Raw genomic sequence first — 11,690 nt, forward strand, 5'->3', positions numbered from 1 at the left:
ATTTGGCTTAAATCGAGGACTTTTAAATTAATCTTTAAATCAAACGTATTACTGCGTTTTAATCCCGAATTAAACCAAACCTTAATATAAAATTCCCAAATTGAAAACTTAGACTTTTAATACTTATTTAAGCTAAAACCTAATTTTTCATAATTTTATAAAGCTTAAAACTAGGCTTTTCAATTAATTCGTTAATTAACGTTTCGTGCGGCTATTAAATCCCGGAAAATACCAAAACTCGTTATTTTGATCCCAAATCTTTAACATAACCTTTTTATGATTTATTATACCCTTCCAAGTCATGAGCCACACCCGTGGCCCCATGGATTCAATTTTAGCCTTTAAAATCTCGTTTTTGACACATCGACGAACACACCGAGCCATCTCCCAATTTACTCGAGCCACGCCTGAGCCACCTTGAGCCAAAACCTAGCCAACCCACCTAGGGACCCTCATGACCAAGCCCAGCTCGAAACACCAGCCCTGGCCTGCTCAAAAGCCTCCTGGAAAGTGAGACCAAATCTGCTCGCTGGTTGCATCTCACGCCCAAGAATCCTAGAGGCACTAGGACTCTTCCAGCCACTTGATCAGCGACCACCTCGGAGCCTAACTGACCCTGGACCACTCCTAGACTCGACCCAGACCAGCCCAGCCCCTTAAACCCCTGCATCAAACCACTTGAAACCAGAACCAGAAGCCCGCTCCTTCTCGCTGCTGCTACCCACTTTGCGTGGAGGCTCCTACCCAGGCCACCACCGAGCCCAGCCCTTCCTAACCCTTACTGGACCTTCCTTGGCCACCGTACAGACCACCTAGCCCAGCCCCTACCAAGCCGCAGCCCCATGCAAACAATCAAGCCCCCTCAAGCACCACATGCACACAAGACTCCACAAACTCACGGCTCTTGTTCTAACTTTTCCCCTTCGGTTCCAGCTTGATATTTCCTTATTATTTATCATGTTTTTTTGGCTATAAACCATTCTATATTAATACCCTATCCATGGCAGCCCTTTAAACAAAATAAAAGCATGAATTTGAAACAAAACTAAGCTTTAAAAATTCTATGATCTTGAAAAAAACGAAATTAAATAACATGTCACTTGTTTTCCATATTTTTCATGCATAAAAACATATTATGGTGTGATGATGAGTAAAAGAAGAATATGGCGTGCCTTTGCGCTTTTAAACGCACGAATTCTCGTTGACGATCGCGAAGAACGGGAAAAGAACCGTGGCTTGAAACTCCCTTGAAGCTTCCCCAAAATTTTCTACAATTTGCTGTGTGTGTTGTGTCGTGTATGATGAGAATTTTGGTGTGCAACCATTCTGAAAAGTGGGCGTGTGTTTGTGTAGGGGTTTGGGGTGATTTGCATATTTTATACTAATTAAATCACTAATTGTAGCTTAGGCCTATTAACTAGATTAACTAAGCCCATGAAGTCCATTAGTGCTTAATTAAAAAAATTAAAATAATTTTGCTTAAATAAGTTTGTGAATTTATTAGCCGGGTTGCCAAAAAGTTCGTATTTTTGTTGAAAAACCAACACCGATAAAAGTTACGTCCCGGCGTATAAAATCACCTAAAAACTCCTTATTTTCAAAAATAAGAAAAAGTATCACCCATATTTTAAATAATTGAAAACAATTATTTAATAAAAAATTTACAATTTTCAGCCATCGGTCTCCGTTCTTCGATCGCAACTCGAATAACCTTTTGTAAAAATACATTTTAATGCAACTATGTAGAAAAATATATTTTAAACATGCAAGTATGGACAACAAAATTAATTCATGCAATTAAAACATTTAATTAAAATATAAGAGAATTTAATAATTGTAGGCATGTGGTTCGCGTGGACTTTTAAATTTTCGGGGCGTTACAGTTGGCCAATCTCGAATAGCACTTACCTTGTTTTCATCCACTTGTATCCCCTGTGAGCTTACCACAAAACCAAGAAAGACAAGTTTGCTAGTACAAAAATCACATTTCTTAAGATTAGCATATAAATGTTCAGCCCTAAGTGTTATCAATACAAGTCTCAAGTGCTTAACATGCTCATCTAAATTTTTGCTATACCCTAGGATATCATCAAAGTATACAACAACAAATTTTCCTATGTATGCACGTAAAACATGATTCATTAACCTCATAAAGGTACTAGGAGCGTTAGTTAAGCCAAAAGGCATTATCATCCACTCATATAACCCGTACTTGGTTTTAAATGTTGTTTTCCACTTGTCGCCTTCCCTCATTCTAATTTGGTGATAACCACTCTTCAAGTCAATCTTACTAAAAATACATGCACCATGCAATTCATCTAACATATCATCTAATCTAGGTATGGGAATACATCTTCAAATTCCTGCAAAAGGGAAACAACATTGCTCAGTAGGGACCCGGCTATATCACTTGTGTTAAGGAGAATCTCCTTGTAAAGAATCAACATAAGTGGTTCACGTGTATACAATAATTGCTTCAACTCACTCTTCTGGGCCATATACGTTTTTTTCTTGGCCTCTTTCCTCTTATTTTCTTTCCTCTCTTTTTTTTATCTCTATGGTCATATCATGTTTTTATCGCTCATTTTTTTGACCATATCTTTTTCTTGTTTGTTTAAGGTCACCTCACTTTTCTGTTCACTCTTTCTTTCGGCCTCATATTTTTTTTTCTTTTCTCGTTGGTCCTCCATTATTTGTTTTGGGGACAAAGGAAGTCAAACAATGGATTCTTTCTTTAAGCAGTTTCATCATATAACAATGCTACACCAAAAATTATAGTTTGCATGATGATTGACACCAACAAAGAGTGCAAATGATATTTTCTTCTTTATTTTTTTCTCGATCAAATTCCAACCTACGATATGTAAGATTGTCTTTCAAGATAGTATTTCTATCCATCAGTCCTGCACAATTCAATATCTAATAGAAATATCATCTACTCATATTTTTCATTCATAATTATACTAAATTTAGTATTATAATAAAAAATTAAAAATTAAAATAAATAAATAAATAATATAATCTCAAAAGTTATGAATAAATTAAAATTTTTATTTTTATCTAATAAAAGATTTTTAATTTCCATAAAATTTTTGGAACTTTTGTTTCAACAATCAAGAGTATCTCACATAATATTCAATCATTCAATGTTGGTATACTAAGAAAGAAAATTGCATATACACGTATTTATTATATTTCAAATAAATAAAAGAGAGTCGAAAAATTAAATTAAAATATATAAATAAAAGAGATGAATTTCAAGAAAAAATGATATATAAAATAATGTACCTTAATGATATGGTGTGAATAGTTTTTAATTAAAATAAAATTTTTTTAAAGTAAATTTTTTTATTATATTTCAATATTTCCATAAATATTATATATTTTTTATTGTAATAAAGGTAAGAAGTGACAAAGATATTAATTGGTAATTTGAGTAATATATGATATAACATATTTATTTACTTAATTTAAATATGTAGGAGGAAGTGAAGGAGAGGATTACCTTTGGTCATGTACAATTGCAGATTCATGAACAATATTTTGGCAATCTCACTAAATCTTTGGTCAAATATTTTAGCAATTTCTCAATTACAATCAATGTTCACCAAATATTTTCTATTCCTTATGGAATTGTTGAAATATTACTAATATTATTAAATTAAAAATGGTTGCTTTAAATAATTTTAATTTATTTAAAATATAATTAAGAATATATGATTCTATATTTGATAAATATTGTCACATGATACCGATACTTAAAATTCAATACATAAAATTAATCAGTATAATAAAATATTATAGACAACGTTTGATTATAATATATACCATTATTTATTTTTTGTGGAAGTGTTGAAATAGGATTGAAATTTATTAAATTTATTTTTTAATAAATTCGTAACTATTTTATTTTTTTGGAAAATAAGGATCAATATCGATTTACATATATTCATTAATTAATCAAAATACTATTCGCTTATTGCCATTCTCTATGGTCATTAGATTGATTTTCACCCTTAGACTATAAAATTATTTTCGTTGTGTGCAGCTCGAGGTGCCTGAGTTATCCATAAAATTTTCGTTCTCCGTTTTAACTCCATCGAATGAATGCGAAAATCTTTTGTATTCATCTACTATGTCATGCAGTGCAATAATGAAATCCTCTCATGTGAATTCATTAAAACTAAAATCAAATACCTCATAATCTGCATTATCCAGCTTGACATCAACCATCTAGCACTGAATCGGTTCTCAATCACTTTCATTGGATGAAGTCTCAGAGATGGATGCTTCTGTATTTGGGTTTGTCTACTTGCTGTTACTTTTCTCAGCAACAAGCACCTTCTTATCTCTCATCTTGTATGACTTCTTATCATCTTTGAACTATCTTTTCTCAAAAGACTTCTTCTCGTCCATCTTAGGTCTGTTACACTTAGTAATAAAGTATTTTTTATTGTCATAGTTAAAGGAAGCTTGCTTATAAACTGTTTGGTCTTTTTTTATGGTGAGATTTAATGAATTTAGATTGATTATTGCGTATAAATTTACTAAACTTATTAACGAAGAGTAATATGACCTTATTGCTAATATGCTCAGCAGACTTTTTGCATGTGGACTCTACATTGTCCGATAGGATAACTACAACAACACCTAGAGCATGTTGGCTGAGATGTGGGCAAATCTTATCAATCCAGATGCCCAAGTCGAACTCGTAAGTCATGATGTCGATAAAGAGATCATGCAACTCTAGCTTGTTGATGTCTTTTGTGTGAGAACCCGGGATTTTCGATTCGAAGCAAATCATGTAAGTAAAGAGAACTTGAAATTTAACTCAAATTAAGCTCAACAATTTTCGTTCCAACTAAATAACTTGAATATTAACTTAGATTTTCATCAAATTTAACTCGAGGAAGTAGCTTCAAAGCTAAGGGATTAGCTCAACGGGAGGCTAAGCTGCAAATAACCGCATCCATCAAAGAGTTGTCACAGGAGGAGTAAAACCCCAGCTCAAGGACTCGATCCTTCAGCTCAAAGAAGCTCAACCAAGCTTGTCCTAACAAGACCAAAAAAGGAGCTAAAGGAGGAGCTAAAGGTTTGGACAAATTAAGTATGCAAGAAATGACCTTTGAGTTAACCCATGAAGGAGCTGCGAGAGGAGCTAAGGGCTAGGACACCTTTATTATGCAGGAAAGTGACCTTTAATGCTTGGCTTACCTTTGACCACCATTAATCATTTTCTTGGCCACCAAGGGAGGCAAGGTGGACGGCCATGGGGGAGACAAAGGGGCAAATTTTGGCCTATAAATATGTGACTTCATGCATTACAAATCCATTTCAAAAACAAGCCAAAAAAAATTCGGTCCCCTCACACTTCACTAGTCTCGGCCGAAGTCAAGGAAGAAGGAAGGAAGGAATTTCGTGCAGTCCAGAGTTGCTATCCCGTGTCGAAGTGCTGCTCGATCAAAGACAGCATTTGTTGGAGATTGCGCCGAAGTGCTGCCCGATTTTCGACAAGAAACTTCCTACAAAAATCTGTAAGTGGGCTTTTGATTAAGTATTTGTTTGTATTTTTAAATCTTGTATATGAATGATATGACATACTGATATGTGTGTCCAAATTTTCGAAAATCACTGTCTGTTATTTTAAAGTTTTCGATCGATTATATGTTTTCTTCTGTTCTTCGAATTCCTTTGATTCCGCTGTGTCTATCTGAAAATCTGAACTCTGAGAAATCTGATAAGTTCTGTCTGTTGTTTCTGAATTCTGTGTACACTGTTACGATTCAAATTTGAAATGGGACGAGAATTGTGATTCTGTTTAGCCCTCACTGGTGGGTATAAAACCATGTTCTGTGTTGCCCCCACTGGTGGGTATAAAATCATGTTCTGTCTGGCCCCCATCGGTGGGTATAAAACCGTGTTCTGGCCTCACCCCTTAGAGGACTAACATATTGGGGACAATTTGACCATGGAAATGAGATGAGTAACAGTGTTGTGTCGGTTTCTGAACCGTTCTGAAAAATCTGATTTGTTCTGAAATATCTGTCTCATATTTGTTCGTTCTGATATGATAAGTTAAAGGTAATAAGTTTTGAAAGTATGTTAAATGAATTTTTTAAAGAATTAAGTTCTATATGTATCTTTGGAATCGATCGACCCCACTTGCTGAGTGTTTCCCCAAAACATTCACCCCTTACAAATTTCAGATAAAAATGAAGAGCAAGTGAACGAGGAGGAGCAAGAAGCGTTCTGGGGATGGTGATAAGATTTCGAGATCAAGGAATCGAGAATTTTTACCTTTTCTTTTATTTAGATTCCGCGAACTCTGATGTAAAAGTTTATTCTTCTGTCATTGTAAGACAATATTATATTTATGAAAAAGACTAGTTTGATTTGATACGAGGCTTTATTGTTTTCAATTTAATTGTTAAACAATGCCGGATGTCACTGACGCTTCGGAATCGGGGCATGACATTTAAGTGGTATCAGAGCAACCAAGTTCATAATCCCGCTGGGATTTTGACAGACAAAATTTGACGAATCAAATTTTGGCAAAAGCCTAGTGCATCCCAATCTGAATCCAACTTCCATTTGTTCCCAAAATTTTGATCCACTTCAAAATCTATCCCTCCAATTGTTATGCAAATTCTCAGTATCGAAAATTCCACGACAATTTTGTTTCTATTATTTGTGCCTTTCTATCCTTTACACGATTCTGATTAGTTTACCTCCATTTATAATAGGAAATGATTGCTCCCCGCACTCGTGCTCAGGCTGCCCTCCGTATGCGTAAGCTCACGATAGATAATCAGGCTAGGGAGATTGCGACTTTGAAGGCACAAATTACGAGGGAGAAACTGGAAAAGCAAGAGCTTAGTGAGATCAGAGACATACTGGAGACAGACGTACAGCGACTCACCCACCATCTGGACTTGGCTGAGAGCCAACTTCTACAGATTCCTACTGATTCAGCTCGCATCGGGCGCTTAGCTTCACTCAACAAGGATTTGCTGGAAAGGGCAGAGACAGAGAGGAATCGCGCTGCTCAGGCTCGACAGCGGCAGGAACAGTTCATCGCCAAGCAAGAACGTTATATTGCAAAACTGCATGCCTTCATGGACGAACTTCAGGACCAGAACAACTACTTGCATCTTGTGGTAGAAAATATGACAGAGGAGGAGGAAGCACCAATAGAAGTGTTTGTTGACGACAGTGATAGCGACGGCGGAGAGATGATAGATTAGATTAATATAAGGATTGTAATAAAATTATCAGGGCTGTAATGAAAAGATGAATGAAAAAGTATTATTATGCAAAGTAACTATTTATAGAATTTCTTTGAAAATAATCCAAAAATAAATACATCATTACACACTAATTTTCAATATTTACAACTTTTATTTTCTACATTCAATCATTCAAATCTTTATTTTCAACATTCAATAATTCAAATTTTTATTTTCAACAATAACTATAATATGCGAGAATCCAGCCCATTTCAATTAATAAAAGCTCAAGCTATTTAATAATAAATACTAGTTACTTTGCACACACGGTGCATGTATGTAAATTTTTTTTTTATAATTATCGAGAAACTAAAGTGAAATTCGATAAATTATCAAAGAACTAAATTGCTATTTGAATTGTTAAAATTTTAAAAAAATAAAAACAAAATTTTTTGTTGAAATAAAAAAAAAAGTGTTATATTGACAAATTTAAAAGAAAAAATTAGTATCTATTTTATCTCTGTTGGGCCCGAACTTAATATATAGTATTGATAGAACAAGAAGCCCTAAACCCTGAGAAACCTTCCCCAAATCAGCTTTCCCGATTCTTCTCCCTTGCGCACCCTACCACCGCGCGCCGCCCAGTCGCCGGAGAAGAAACACAACAGCTTAGAAACTTCTTCCTCCAGCCCTAGCACTCTTTTTCCTGCGCTGAATCGGAAGAAATCAGAGCACCGAGCTCTGTTCTAAGAGTTGTGCTTGCGCAAGTTCTTGTCCGCTTTTCCGGTGAGTTTTAGCTTCGTCTCTTTGGTGGATTTGTGGTATTTTGAATAGGGATTGAAGCCTATTTGTTTCCCCTGTTTTCTAGCTAGCGTTTAGCTCTTTCCGGCGAGATTTCGACGAGTCTCCGGCGAGCCACCACCTCGGGACCACTAGCTTCTAGTTAAAGCTTCGATCTTCGCATATTCGTGTTCGAAATCCCAGCTTTTGTTCTTATAAGTGAGCTGCCAAAGTATGGGTTTTCGTCCGCTCCAATTTAATTCTTTTTCGATGATTAAATTGTTCTATATTGACTTACATATTGGTTATATATTGTAGGTTCGATCATCGGAAGATTTCGAGGTATAAATTCGACAAGTCTATTGTAACGCCCAAAAATTTAAAGGTCCACGCGGACCACATGCGCAAATTATTAAATTCAGTGTGTATTTAATTAGATGTTTTAATTTCATGGATTAATTTTGTTGTGCATATTTGCATGTTTAAAATATATTTTTCTATATTGTTGCATTAAAATGTATTTTTTAAAGGTTATTCGCGTTGCGATCGAGGAACAGAGACCGAGGGCTGAAAAATAGAAAATGTTTTCATTAAATAATTGTGTTTAATTATTTAAAATATGGTTAATTTTTTTCATATTTTTGAAAATAAGGGGTTTTGAGGTGATTTTATACGCCGGGACGTAGATTTTATCGGTGTTGGTTTTTCAACAAAAATGTAAAAGTTTTGGCAATTCGGCTAATAAATTCACAAACTTTATTAAACAAAATAATTTTTATTATTTAATCAAAGATAATTGGGCCTAATTTAAGGGCTTATTAGGCCTAAGCCTTGATTAATAATTATATGAGTATTTAAAATATCAAAACCTTTCCCCCACCCACATACACACGGCCACACACTTTCTATCAAATTCAAACTCTCTCCATCACATTAAACACCACAAGCCCTACACCATTCAACTCACGCCACTTTATAAATTATTGAGCACCAAAACCACTCACTTTGCATCAAGAAAATACACGGCCACACTGTAAGGTCCAAAATTAAGACGACGTAATCCAACTGCATGCAAATCTAGGAAATACGAAAAATGAGAAGTTAATTTATTTTAATTACTAATTAATTATGTGACGTACTTGTTTATATGCTAAATGAGATTTATTTGTCATCATGCATAAAAAATGTATTTTTAGGAATATTCAAGTGACGATCGAGGAACGGGGACCGAGGGCTGAAGAAAACGTAAAATATTTTTATTAAATAATTATTTTTAATTATTTAAAAGATGGTCGATGCTTTTTAGTATTTTTGAAAATAAAGGGTTTTGAAGTGATTTTATACGCCCGGACGAAAATTTTATCGGTGTTGGTTTTTCAACTAAAATACGAACTTTTTGGCAACCCGGCTAATAAATTCACATATTTAATTAATCAAAACTTTGGTTAATATTTTATTAAATCCTAATTTAACTAATGGGCTTGAATTTTGGGGCTTATTAGGCCTAAAGCCTACTTAGTGGTTAGATTAGTATTTAAAGTGCAAAAAAATCACAAAACCCTAGACTAGCTACTCAATCAATCGGCCACCCTATATTCATTGGTGAAAACTCTCCCAAACACAACACCACCTAACGGCTGCACCTTTTTGGAAGGGTTTTTCGATAGTTTAGCATCAAGCCAAGCTTTTGTGGCGTCCCGTTCTTCGTCGTCAACGATTATTCGAGCGTATACTACGCAAAGGCACACTCTAATCTCCCTTTTCTCATCCATCATATCATATTAATGTTTAAATTATTGGATGCATGAAAAACATGGAAGAAAAACAAGTGCCACTTTTCTAAATTTTCGTTTTGGATCATAGCATGATATGTTAAGCGAGGTTTTTGATTCTTAAATCATGATTGTATGTTGTTTAAGGACTGCCATTATCTAGGCCATGATTTATAAGGGTTTACACGCGAGTTAGGGTCCTGTAAGCGCACCATACACACTGGAAATGGAAGAGCACCAAATAAAACGTAAGTTGCTGTCATGGGAAGAACATGGGTTCGGTTAGGGGTCCTCACGGCCGAGCTTGGTGCGGATCTTGTCCAGGGGCTAGCCAGAGGCGTGGGGGAGATCAGGGAAGAGTCCTAGCCATGCTAGGACTCGAGTTGAGAGGCGGCGAGGAGTCCTTTGCATGAGGGACTCCTACCCGAGAATCCAGGAAATCGCGTGCAGGGTTCTGCACTTCGCACCAGCTTGGGCGTGCGGTTTAGGATGTCTGGGCTGGGTCAGGTCTGGTCCTTAGGGTCCTTAGGGGGTGCACATCAGGTTGGTTTGTGACTAGAGTCATCGGCTATGTCCCTGCATGCGTAAATCTTAGAGTCCATGCATACCCAAATTCTCGGCCAGCATAGGTGTTTGTAGAGGGTCCACGTTTTTGGCATTAGAATGGTTTCCTTGATGAAGTTAGGGTCCAGTAAGTTAATATATGATGTTGGGCAAGTTTCAGACCAACATGGTTCGGGGGTAACTCGTGAAAATCGGAAGTTGGCACGGGGTCGAAGTTTATGTGTCAAATAGAGTTTTTAAAAAGAAGAAAATTGGAAAACGACTCACGGGGGTCTAGGCGTGGTCCATAAGGGCTAAAATAATATAAAAAGACTAAATTTAGAATTTAGGAATTTTATATTAAAGTTTGGTATTTTTCGGGATTAAACACCGTTAAAACAATTAATTAAAGATAATTGAAAAAAAAGTCTAACATTTAAGCCAAATAAAATTATGGAAAAATTCACGTAAGCTTAAATAATTATTTGGGACATGTTAGAGTCATGAAATCAAGAAAAAAGTCGAAAACGTAAAATGTTTAGTCCAAGGGTAAAACGGTCTTTTTACACCGGGAAATTAATAAAGGTCATGGCAGTGCCCTAAATACTGTTTTTATGATATTATGATTATTTTTAAATGTTTATGAAATGTTTATGATTAAATTATGATTTTAAAATGTCTATTTGATTTTTATGATTTAAGGAAGACATTTAAAAGACATGTTGCATGCTTGGTTTCGAAAACAAAATGTTATGTTATGCATGATTTTTATAAAGTGATGTGAATGAAAAATGTTGAAGGAAGTGAAGTGATTGTGACTAATTCGTTGATAATGGCGACGTCGTGAGGGTTATGGTCCCAGTGGGAGCTCGACGATCGTGTTTCCATTATTGCGAATATGTGGTTATGAGGTTTGAGGAAGAATGGAAATATCGTGAGGGGAGAAGGCCCCAGAGGGAGCCCATTTATGGGAAAAGGCCCCAGAGGGAGCCCCGACGATCGTATTTCTATTCGATCATGTTAGGCCAAGGCTCAGTTGGCTGGTGAGAGTGTCGCTGATGTCCCCGCCGCCCAGTACTGTGGTTTTATGTAGATGGATCCATCGTCATGTCATGTCATGTCAGGAAAGTCACCATTAACGATCTGAATTCAACAAAGAAAAAAGAAAAAAGAGGAAATGTTCATGATTATGTTTAAGGTTTTATGTCATGTCATGTTGAGGAAAAGGAAATTCATGTTTGCAATTTGAAGTTTTATGCATCATGAAAATGTTTACGAAAATGTTTATGATTATGAATCTTCATGAAAACGATATTTTAAGTACAAGTATTTTTCACCGTTATATGTTGACTGTATTACGTATTACTCG

Source organism: Primulina tabacum, chromosome 1 (assembly GCF_025594145.1).
Source record: "Primulina tabacum isolate GXHZ01 chromosome 1, ASM2559414v2, whole genome shotgun sequence".
In the NCBI taxonomy this organism is placed as follows: Eukaryota; Viridiplantae; Streptophyta; class Magnoliopsida; order Lamiales; family Gesneriaceae; genus Primulina; species Primulina tabacum.